The sequence below is a fragment of the Pocillopora verrucosa genome, chromosome 12, assembly GCF_036669915.1.
Source record: "Pocillopora verrucosa isolate sample1 chromosome 12, ASM3666991v2, whole genome shotgun sequence".
Taxonomy (NCBI): Eukaryota; Metazoa; Cnidaria; class Anthozoa; order Scleractinia; family Pocilloporidae; genus Pocillopora; species Pocillopora verrucosa.
In genome coordinates this window covers 7,054,342-7,064,691 of record NC_089323.1, presented here as the reverse complement: position 1 = coordinate 7,064,691, position 10,350 = coordinate 7,054,342, and the positions used below count along the sequence as shown (strand labels likewise).

General features: G+C 36.6%; 1 long non-coding RNA gene and 2 pseudogenes across 1 annotated transcript; 1 reads left to right on the top strand and 2 right to left on the bottom strand.

The window, feature by feature from the left end:
- Nucleotides 1–21: 21 nt before the first annotated feature.
- On the top strand, nucleotides 22–3,209 carry LOC136277453 (uncharacterized). The gene is made up of 3 exons (XR_010715887.1): nucleotides 22–256; nucleotides 1,331–1,750; nucleotides 1,956–3,209. It is a non-coding gene; the product is annotated as an uncharacterized lncRNA (long non-coding RNA).
- Nucleotides 3,210–3,491: 282 nt separating this feature from the next.
- Nucleotides 3,492–7,312, bottom strand: LOC131783001 (ATP-dependent DNA helicase PIF1-like; annotated as a pseudogene).
- Nucleotides 7,313–7,681: 369 nt separating this feature from the next.
- On the bottom strand, nucleotides 7,682–8,373 carry LOC136277145 (ATP-dependent DNA helicase PIF1-like; annotated as a pseudogene).
- Between the last annotated feature and the right edge of the window lie 1,977 nt (nucleotides 8,374–10,350).

Genomic DNA, 10,350 nt, shown 5'->3' with positions numbered 1-10,350 from the left:
GATCATGCCCGTGATCGGAAACAGAGAAGACTCCATTAGGTGCTCATCTTTAAATGTACTTTTCAACGGTTGATCGCTCGTGCGACAAGTTATTTCTGTTCTTAACTGTTTTGCTTAAGACAATATTTCTAAAGATGGGTTTTATTGTGTTTCGTTGGCGCCGTGGAATTAAAAGAAGGGGCAACAGTTTACATATTGACTGGCACAAACAAGGGTCGCGTAACCTTTTAAAAAGCTACGATTTTGAAAGGTTGTGGTAAGTAAAAATTGCGATATTCGTTACGTGATCAAAGTCTTGTCAAAGAATAGATATAACGGCTTGAATTAAGCTTACACAACGCCCGTATTGTATTTTATGGAAAAGAATCAACAGATTTTATTCACAATTTGTGTCAAACCAGTCATGTAATGATTGATTGGGACTATTTTATATGAATAGCTGTAATTGAAGATTAATTCGTATGAACTTTTCAAGAAAAGAAAAATAAATCAAATTCCATCCTATTATTACTACATGTTGATGTTGATACACAATCAAAAATATTTTACACGTAAACCTTAATTAAGCTTGTAAATAAATTTCATTGAATACTTGAATTTTAGTTGGGATTTTTAAATTTTTAGTATTTATTTTATATTACCGTAATTTCCGTCCATTTACCCGCGCAGCAGATTACCCGCATCGATCGATTTTTGCAATAACGGGAAAATAGATTACCCGCACTGATAACCCACACTCAAAAAAAAAAAATCGTCGACTCGCTCAAAGTTCCTTCATTGTCTTTGATGACACGATATCCTTTAGCGTGCGATTAGTAAATTTTCACACTTTTTGTCTTCGCTGTTTCATTGAGAATGACACCACTTGTAGAAATCTGTTCTAAAAAAATTGATATCTCGAGATCTATGAGTCGAAGAAATCGCTTGAAACGGGAAATTACTCTTTAACTCAAAGCAATGCAAGCTAAGAAAATTTCACTGATGCGTCGAAAATTCCGTTGCGTCATTAGTTAATTATGTGGCGCCACGAAATGAACATGTCAGCATCATTTTCGGTGTGAATTGCTCTGAAGCCAGCTTTTTCACAATTTAATTCTTTTATTTTCAAGTTCATTTCCCATGTAAGTGAGAATTGTTTTTCGAAATTTACAAAGAAACAAGCTGTGAAATTGACAAGGTAAGAAAGTAAGAGTACAAACAAGATAAAAGCTTTGTTATCGAGTTTTGTATGTTTTTGATTTGCATCGGCTTTCATCGAGAGCATTAGTCTCTTATTATAACGCACAATCTGCGCAAAATAATTTGGTCTCTTTGGTCTTGTCCATTTTAGATGCACACCGTGAGGTCCTGTCATTTGTGCCTCAAGTTCAACTGGTTTTCTTGGGGCTGATTAAACAAAAGGAAAATGTTTATGTTGTCTGTATATGATAGTGTAGTCTGATCACCCAGTTGAATGAGTGTAGTCCTGAGACAGACTGTTGTGGAAGGTGGTGGCTGACATTTTGACAACCTGAGTGGAAGTCATCATCCAAGTCAGTCAAATGTTTAAAATAACTCTTTAACTCACAAGATCTGATTGTTAATTCTCTTCTCTTGCTGCTACACAATTCCTTGTAAATCAGTTATGAGAATTTGGTATTACATCATGAAGATAAAAACTTCTTCCTGATAAGTTCAAGTATTCTCATCTATAGGGAGAAGTTACATGTTGGTCACCTGTGGGTCACCTGTGGGAGTTAAAGGGTTCTCAGTAAGTCCTGTACATTTGTATAAACTGATTGGTCAAGTGGCACAAGTCAGTCATGATTGGTCTGTCTATATAGTCTATATAGCTAGTATACAGTAAATATCATTTTAGAAATTTTATTATGTAACAGCATAAAAAACCATAATGAAATTGACATATATAGTGCCAGCTGAGCTGACATTATTTCTACTGTTATTCAAATATACAGGAACTGGTTACAACGATTCCACTTGTGTCCAGAAAAGCATGCAGCAACAAGAAAGGCAGAATTTACAAAATTTTGTCAAACTGATGAATTCAATGATTTCTTCGAAACTAAGGGGTTTTAGAAATATTTTTTATGTTCTTAACCCTTTAACTCACAAGAGTGATTAGCATGTAACGTCTCCCTGTAATATCTAAACATTATCTAGCAAACAGGTCATGAGAATACACAAATTTATCAGGTAGAAGTTGTTATCTCGATCTAACACTAAATTCTTGTAACTTATTTACAAGAAAGTGTGCAGCAGCTAGAGGGGAGAATTGACAATCAGATCTTGGGAGTTAAAAGGTTAATGATCCTTGGTTGTCTGTTTATTGAGATGCATCGTGAACCTCAAGACACAAAGTCAGCCAGAGTCCTGTTCCTTATTGTTTTGGGGATTCTCTGCACGTTGATAGATAATGCAGTCTTTGTTACTATTGCTAAACTTTTCCATTATACTTAAATTACAGCAGCAGCATCTGTTCAGTATCTTTATTGTAAATTAGAGATATTAAGTTAAAACGACACTCATCATGTAGTTATCAACTTTTTCCATATGCATTAATATGTTTGCTGGATTATATATAGCTTATAATTAAATTATAAACAGAGCAATAATAGCAGAGGAGTTTTATTTAAAACAATGGCGTACAATTTCACTCTGTTTCAGTTACTGACTGGGGTCAGAAGGGGTAAAGTTATTCCAATTATTATCTTTTTAATATTGTAATCAAAGTTAGAAAGATGTGAATTCTCCATCAATCAGCAACTCAGTGATGTTATCATGATTATCATCTCTAACCACATGACTGATATGACACATGTGGGAGAAATTCAGTACAAAATACAATAAATATTGAGCTTGGTTGTCAAGTAAAGAAAGGTATTATTTGTTTTTATCTTGATATTTGGGAAACTGACAAATCTGAGTGCCCTGCTGAGAACTGAATGGGAGACCTTTGGATTTCAGTGGTGTTCAGATTATTAAATAGTGTTAGAAAAAATTATAGTGGGTAAGTTTCTAAAGAAACTGTGGTGCTGTGTTGGTGGGGGTTTTGACTAAAAAAAGTTGGTGTTATCAACATAATTGATAATGGTAATTAGTCATTATAAAGAGTTTCTTAAGCTCCAAAGAAGGGCTAGAAACTGTTTACAAGGACTAATTTACATTATCAACTCAGGTGAAAAATACAAACAAATTAGCTTCAATCTTTAGGCAATAACTTATATGTAGGATCTCTACCAGAATAAAAAAATTTGTAATAAATAGAGCAAGTTAAAATAGTTTAAATGAATAAAAATATTTTCATTATGCAGGTATTTATAAGAAATCTTTTTAACAATCCTCTACAAGCAGTGTTTGGAGCAAAGAAATATCCAGTTTAATCAATTGTACAACTTATAGGATGTGTCTCTGAGTCTTATCTGAAGTGGTGTGTGTTAGTCTCTTGGGATCAGATAAATGCTTGAAACATTGCATGAGCAAGAAATTACAGCTCAGATTGTTGTCCTTTTCTTGTCAACTTCCTTTTTCCTTTCTCCCTTCTTACCACAGGTCTTGTACTGACTGTTGGTATATGAATACTTCACTAAGCAAGGGTAAATATTTTCTTTGTCTTCATTCTGAAAGTTTAAGCGATCAGTGTTGGCTTTCTTGACTTTTGTATCCCACTGCAGCCTTGCATAGTAACGCAAGACATCAGGGTGAGCGCGTACACACTTGCTATCAAAGTCCAAAACTTGGAGACCTTGGAGACTGCGGGCTCTTGAAAGTGCAACATAAGCTTGGCCATATTCAAAGACTCTTGACAGAGAGATTTCAACACAATCCAGTGTCATACCCTGGAAGAAAAATTAAATTTTGCAGAGAACACTACAACAGCAAAGTGCAGTTACCTAATTTAGTTTATAAGCAACATTGTCACAGAAATGGCTTGACTTCAACAGATTAGGTTCTTTTCCTGTTCCCCAGTGCAGAACAGGCTTTTTCTATTTCAGTATCTGTATCTGATAATTCTCAAATTTCAGCAAGTGTGACAAATTTTACAAACAAAAACTTTACACTTTTTAACTATAATACCTCATTTTTTGAGGCTACTTTCCATTGATTCCTTTGTTTGTTCCTTTTATTGTTTTACTTGAGTGCGTTTTTATCATTGGATGGCTCATTATTTTCATTAATTAATAACACTTTTGCAAATTGAAAGTTGCTGCTTTTTTCAATTTTCTGTGTAGTATAATACTAGTGAAAGAAACCTATACTTTGAAAGACCCATGATTTATTTGAGCTTCCTCACCATTTCTCTCCAACCTAACATGGATGAAATTATTTAGTAGTTGTGTGGTGGCATGTAGAGGAAAAAAAAGCCCTTTAAAACCACTGAGTCCTAAAGCAATGCTTACTGTAGGAAGAAATCTCTTATCAGCTTTGTTAGAAAGTTAGCCTTGCCTCAATTAAATGTTAACCCCTTTTTTCATCCACTACACTATTATTACAAGAAGTTACCATTGCAATCTTTTTTTTAGCTTCTGTTACCTGGCTTTTGTGTATGGACACTGCCCATGCTAATTTAAGTGGCAGCTGTTGCCGAGTGACTGTTCCTCCACCAGGTGTTGATACAACCAACTTTTCCGAACCAATGATCTCTTCAATCCCAGAAACAAACTTGACAATAGGGTAACCTGAAGGAAATTGTGTTATTCAGCAATATAAAATCCTTCTAATGAGCCTATAATTTTTCAAAAGTTTGTATCACTTGAATTATAGTCCCAATCTTATTATGACTGGTCAAAAAATTATGAGGAGGTAACATTTTTATTCAGTGAACATTGTGACAGCCTTTTTGAATAGTTACCAGTGACAAAAATAGCTGTCAAGTGTTGATCAAAGGAGAATTTCTTGAACACATTTCTCAGGAATCTCACAATTGTGACAGCAAACTTATTTTCCTGCATATCAAATACATGAAATTTTCTGATAATACTGCTAGTGTGAATTTGGAAGCGATCTTTGTATTACTGTTATGAACTCTACTTTAAAAACAGTGAAAATAAGGCCTGAAAGAAAAATTGGGGATTTGACCCAATGACCTCTGGATACCAATGCAGTGCTCTACTAACTGAGCTAGCAAGCCAACTCTGAGAGTTGGTCATCATGTTGGTTCATAATACTGTTAGTTTATAATTAACAGACCAGCAGATCCCTCGTCAAATCCTTTGATTATTCCACGAGCACCATTGACAAGTCCTTTCAAGACATTCAAGTTCTTAGCCAGCATCACCTAATAAAGGAAAAAAAAGTATTTTGGATAAATCATTCAACATTTATCATTAACATTTACAAATAACAGGAGTTATCAATACCCAAAAGCGATCCACAACCGAAGTGACCACATTGCAAGACAAAGATTACATTTCTCTTTTGAAGTGATGAATACATTACCACAATCTATTTTACAATGAGTTATCAAAGGCTGATGACCCATCATTGTTATGGTCATAAATAATTTATTTATTAAGAAATATCATTATAACTATATGTTACATTTTACATTCTGTAAATGTGTAAAGCAAAGCTGTACTATGTAAGAAGTTGTTACCTGTGCTCCTACTTTTAATTCCAAAGCATAAGACACAGGAACATGACTGTCAAGCATTGTGCTCATTCCACTGTCACTATCAGTTGCTTCAAATACCTTCTTTTCACCAGGTAGTCTTGTCAAATGTATGTCGTTTATCTGATTGACGTTTTCCTTGTGGGTGCAAAGCTTGGTAGCAAGTATTCCTCCTTGTTCTATTAGTTGATTCTTAGTTGCAATTAACTTGGATACAAGAGCATCTGAACAACTGGATACAACAGAATATTATTTACACAATAAGTAAAGGTAAGGGGACTGAGTGGAGTCCCATTTGGTCTGTAATCATACAAGTGATAACAAAATCAGGAGACTGTCTAGCAGGAGTCTGATTTGTTTATCAATAGTATGATCACAAACCGAATTAATTGACATTAAGTCTTATTACCAATTAATCATAAAAGTTATAATTTCCAAGAAAAGAAGAACAGCCAAGTTATGAAAGAAAGGGAAAATTTGCATTCGAAGCCAGACAAAGGAGTAACAAGGCTGTGATTGGTTGATTTAAACCACAACTTTGAATGTGATTGGCTTATTGAACTGTTTGATAACAAGCTGTCCGATAACAGACTGTCCAATAACAACTTGGCAAGTGAATTAGTCGAAAATAGGAGTTTTTTAAAACCATCTACAATTGAGGAAATTGAGATTTTTATGATAAGCTGAATTATACATGCAGTTTGATTGGTTCTTACTTAGGATCTGCTGGAGGACAGTCACATAGATGACCTCACCATTAGCAACATTTTGCATCTTTATTGTATAAAGCAAATAGATTCTATGTTGCAGTGGGTGGTAACAGTGATAGATCACAGAATATGTAAAAATGTAGTAAGAACATCAGAGACATACTCGGCTGTGGCTTGTGTGACACTTTTTTGTCCTTACCACATTTTGATGTCATCTGGGATCTTTTACTGAACAGATTCTCAGCAACATGGAATCTAGTTGTTCAACAGAAATGATAATGGTGGCTTGTTGTGACAGCTGCACTGTATCTTGAAAGACCACATTGACTCGTATTGACATAATTCATATAAATTGCTCATTATGAATTAACATAAACTGCTTGCAAAAATTAAGATTTTTACCTTCCAACTCGCACATTCTGAAGAATCGAGATAAAGAGTGGATCTTTTTGTCTAAACACATGTTTAAGCTCAATAGTTGTTTCAACACATTCACTCCAACTTTCTGCCTGAAATAATTGTAACAAAAAGTCAAAGGTTGTATAAAATCTCACGACAGTGGCTTGTATAAAATCTGATTGCCCAGTCTTTGGATGAAATGTCAATGGATCATAATTTTTTACCTGAAAACAAAACTTTTTGGGTCCTTGTTGTTTTGTTACAGGAGGAAGCTGTAAGAAATCTCATGATAAAATCAGCTGAATTCCACCAAATGGGATATTTTCTTTTTTTCTCACAGCACGGGTGACTGCTTCAAGTTTATCAAAATAGGTGGACTCAACCATTGAGATTTCATCAATAATCAAATGTTTACAACGTCTCCACCGTTGGGCTCGCCCAGGCCGTGATGCCAGATCCACACTCTGAGCAAGAGGTGCACTTCCACTGCCAATACCTGTCATGCACAAGACCATGAAAACTAATTAAATTTTGAAAACACATCAACAGAAATTAAAGTGGCTGCATGACATTCCTCTTGAAAGCCTTACCTCATAGGTTGTTCCAACCTACAAGAAGGTTTCTCTCCGTTATATTTAAGACCTGGAAAAAATGTGAGTGACATTTTTTTCTCAAAAAAAAAATCACAATATCACAATATCACAAATCATATCCTATAGAGTCTATGTGACAGCTCTTCCCATAGACTTCAGGATGGTGGCCTGTGATCGTTAGGTCTTCCGTGGAGAAAGGGGCCAGAGGTTAGACGTACACAATTCTGCCTGGCATCATGTCTCCCAGACACTCACCCTAGTCTGAAAACAACTCTTCTCCTCAATGTTCTGCAAACCAAGTCTTTCATTTCCATTGCCCTGCCAGCAGAGTCTCCTTCAAGTAGAGAAAAGTGGGTGGAGTGTGAGTTCACTTATTTCTGGTAAGGAAGGAAGGAAGGCGAACCAGTAAAAAACACACTCTTTCAAGCTCTTATGGCGTTCACCACTGCCATTTGCTCAGGTATAAGATTCATTTGAAAAGAACTCAAAGAGCTGAGACGTTTTCTTGCCGCTCCGTTGTGTTCTTCGTTTCCAAAACTCGAATCGCTTTCTTTATCTGTAGTTTTAATTCGCTTCGGTGTCACACCGTTCTTATCTTCTAGTGGTCTTTTCTTACAGCCTACTGTGAAATCCTTGTCTGTAAGAGGGCTTATGTTTTCAAACGACCGCGCTCTATCACTGAGATGCCGTCTTCTGTTACTCGCAATTCCATTTTCTTTACTTTGAGCAAGTTTCAATGACAGACATTTTAAAAACGCTGCGAGCTGATTCGGTGGACAATTCGAAAACATTATTTGTATCTTCTGTGTTAGAAGTTTGATTGTAGCCTTCCCTTCCTGTAAAAACCGTTTGTGAATGGTTAATTCCTTCAGGAGAAAAGTCTTTCCCAACGGAGATCGACTACTGACAATTCGGAGAGCGTAATACTCTTGTACGTTCGCCGTTTCGTGACCACACCATTGGAATTGAGGTGTTCCACTGTCAAGCAGCATTCTAACTCACTAGCTTCCATCGCTCTATCGAAATAAAAGTTTAAAAACGTTTGAAAGAAATGGAAGCTTTGGTCGAAGGGAATCAGTCGTCTTTTTCACCTTTAAATTTTGGTGTTCCAAGACATCGACCAATCACATGCAAGGAGTAAGTAGTCTCCAGTCCTCTTTGTCGGGGTCTCAAACTGGCTAAATTTAGCAAGAATGTCACAAAGGATGCTATATTCTATCGTCTTAACTTGGGTCCATTCCGATGATTTGGCCCTCCAAATTGTTCAACGAACCTCACCTGAATACCACTTCATTCGCGCAGTGAACTTTGGAAGCTTACAATATCCCAGCTCTTCCCTCGTGGGCTTTTCCACGTATAGCCTTGCTTTGCAATGTCTTGTAATGCTCTGCCATTGTTAGCCTGCAGTGAAGCCTTCTGACCGGCCATGTTTGTACGGTGTTGGGAAGGGGCCGCGGATAGCCAGAATACTACTGACCCACTCCATCCGGAATCCCCTCTCCTTCCTTCTGAATTTTTTTCCCAATTCTTCGGTTTTTATATTCTCAATACCCTCCAAAAGTGTAAATGATAGTAAAATAATTTATGTTCTGAAGCATGATTGTGTTTTTGGGCCCTTCTCAGAGTCATTATAACCTTCGCCTAACGGAAAGGGCTAAAAATGACTCTGAGTCGGGCGCAATACATAGTTATGCCCAAGAACATAAACTTTGTATTATTTCATTGTAAAGGAACGTTTGGACCCGAGCGTTATCTGAGAAGAAGGCTGGAGATATGTCGGACACTCCGAACTTTCGCATGTGCTCCCAGTCTCACCACAGAATGAATGTGGACATTTAGATGCCCTCCGAGGGATTCAACTGCCGTTTGTCAATACGTAGATGTCAATTGGTCACTCACCAAGTGAGTGCAGTTCACAAGTGCTTATTTATTTCAAATTGTACAAGAAAAATCATGTGATTACGTATCAATAACATACACGAAAAAATACGAGATAGCTTATCATAATTGTGCAGAGGCAAAGCGCGCGCATCAAGTGAAAAAATAATTTATTCAAATGGTGCGTTCGGGCAAAACAACCGCGTACGATCAAAACAATAATATACAATGATATTTTCAGATCTTTAGGGCACAAAAAGTTCAAAGTTCGGCTAAACACCGAATCACTTTCTATGAAATGGAATCGTCGTTTGCGAGGTTTAATCATGTTTGCTTTTAATTTCGGCGTGGAATCGCTCGAGCAAAGTGTTAAGCTGAGTCTCCTCGTAATTTTCAATTTCCTCGGCAATTCCCTTCTCTAAACACCACTTTTTCCGAACCGATAACCAAAGAGTAGTGCTTTTTACGGTGTTTTCGTTGTTAGAGCTGTTTTTCAGCTGCTGTCGTGTTGTTGCGGTGGCGAAAGAAAACCTACTTGAAACGCCGGCCATTGTTTCGCTTGCAAATTTTCAGCGTATCCAAATGTTGCGACATCCAAGGCTCGCATTTGATTGGCTCTCTGTAAGTTTCTTTGATTACTGACCAATCAGAATGTCTGGTTTGTTACTTCTTTGCACTGAATTAACCTTCCTCTGCATTGAATTACCTGGAAACTGCATTTATCTTAACCAATCCGAACTGAGTAATTTTTTCATGTATATTATTAGGAACAGTAATGAGCCACGATCTTGAAGTTGGGGCAAAATAGAGGAACTAAAAATTTCCCCCATAATCAAGTTGTATGGGCCGAAAATAGCGGTTAATAAAAATAAATTTTCTCTCTCGCTCCCTCTCTCTCCCCCTCTCTCCCCCTCTCTCCCCCTTCCCTCCCTGCCCCTGTCTCTTAAGGTAAAGTAAGTTTATTTTTGTTTCTAATTACTCAGACCACATAGACAATGGACCACGAAATAACTACGTGTGAGTTTATTTCAGACTAATAGGAACTTTTTTTCCTGTCTTTTAAGTTAACTAATGCGTTATTTTCGTTCTTTTTGAGCTTAAGGCTCTTTTTCTTTAACAAAAATGAAAACATCAGTTACACAGTGTCCCACCTTTACTCACC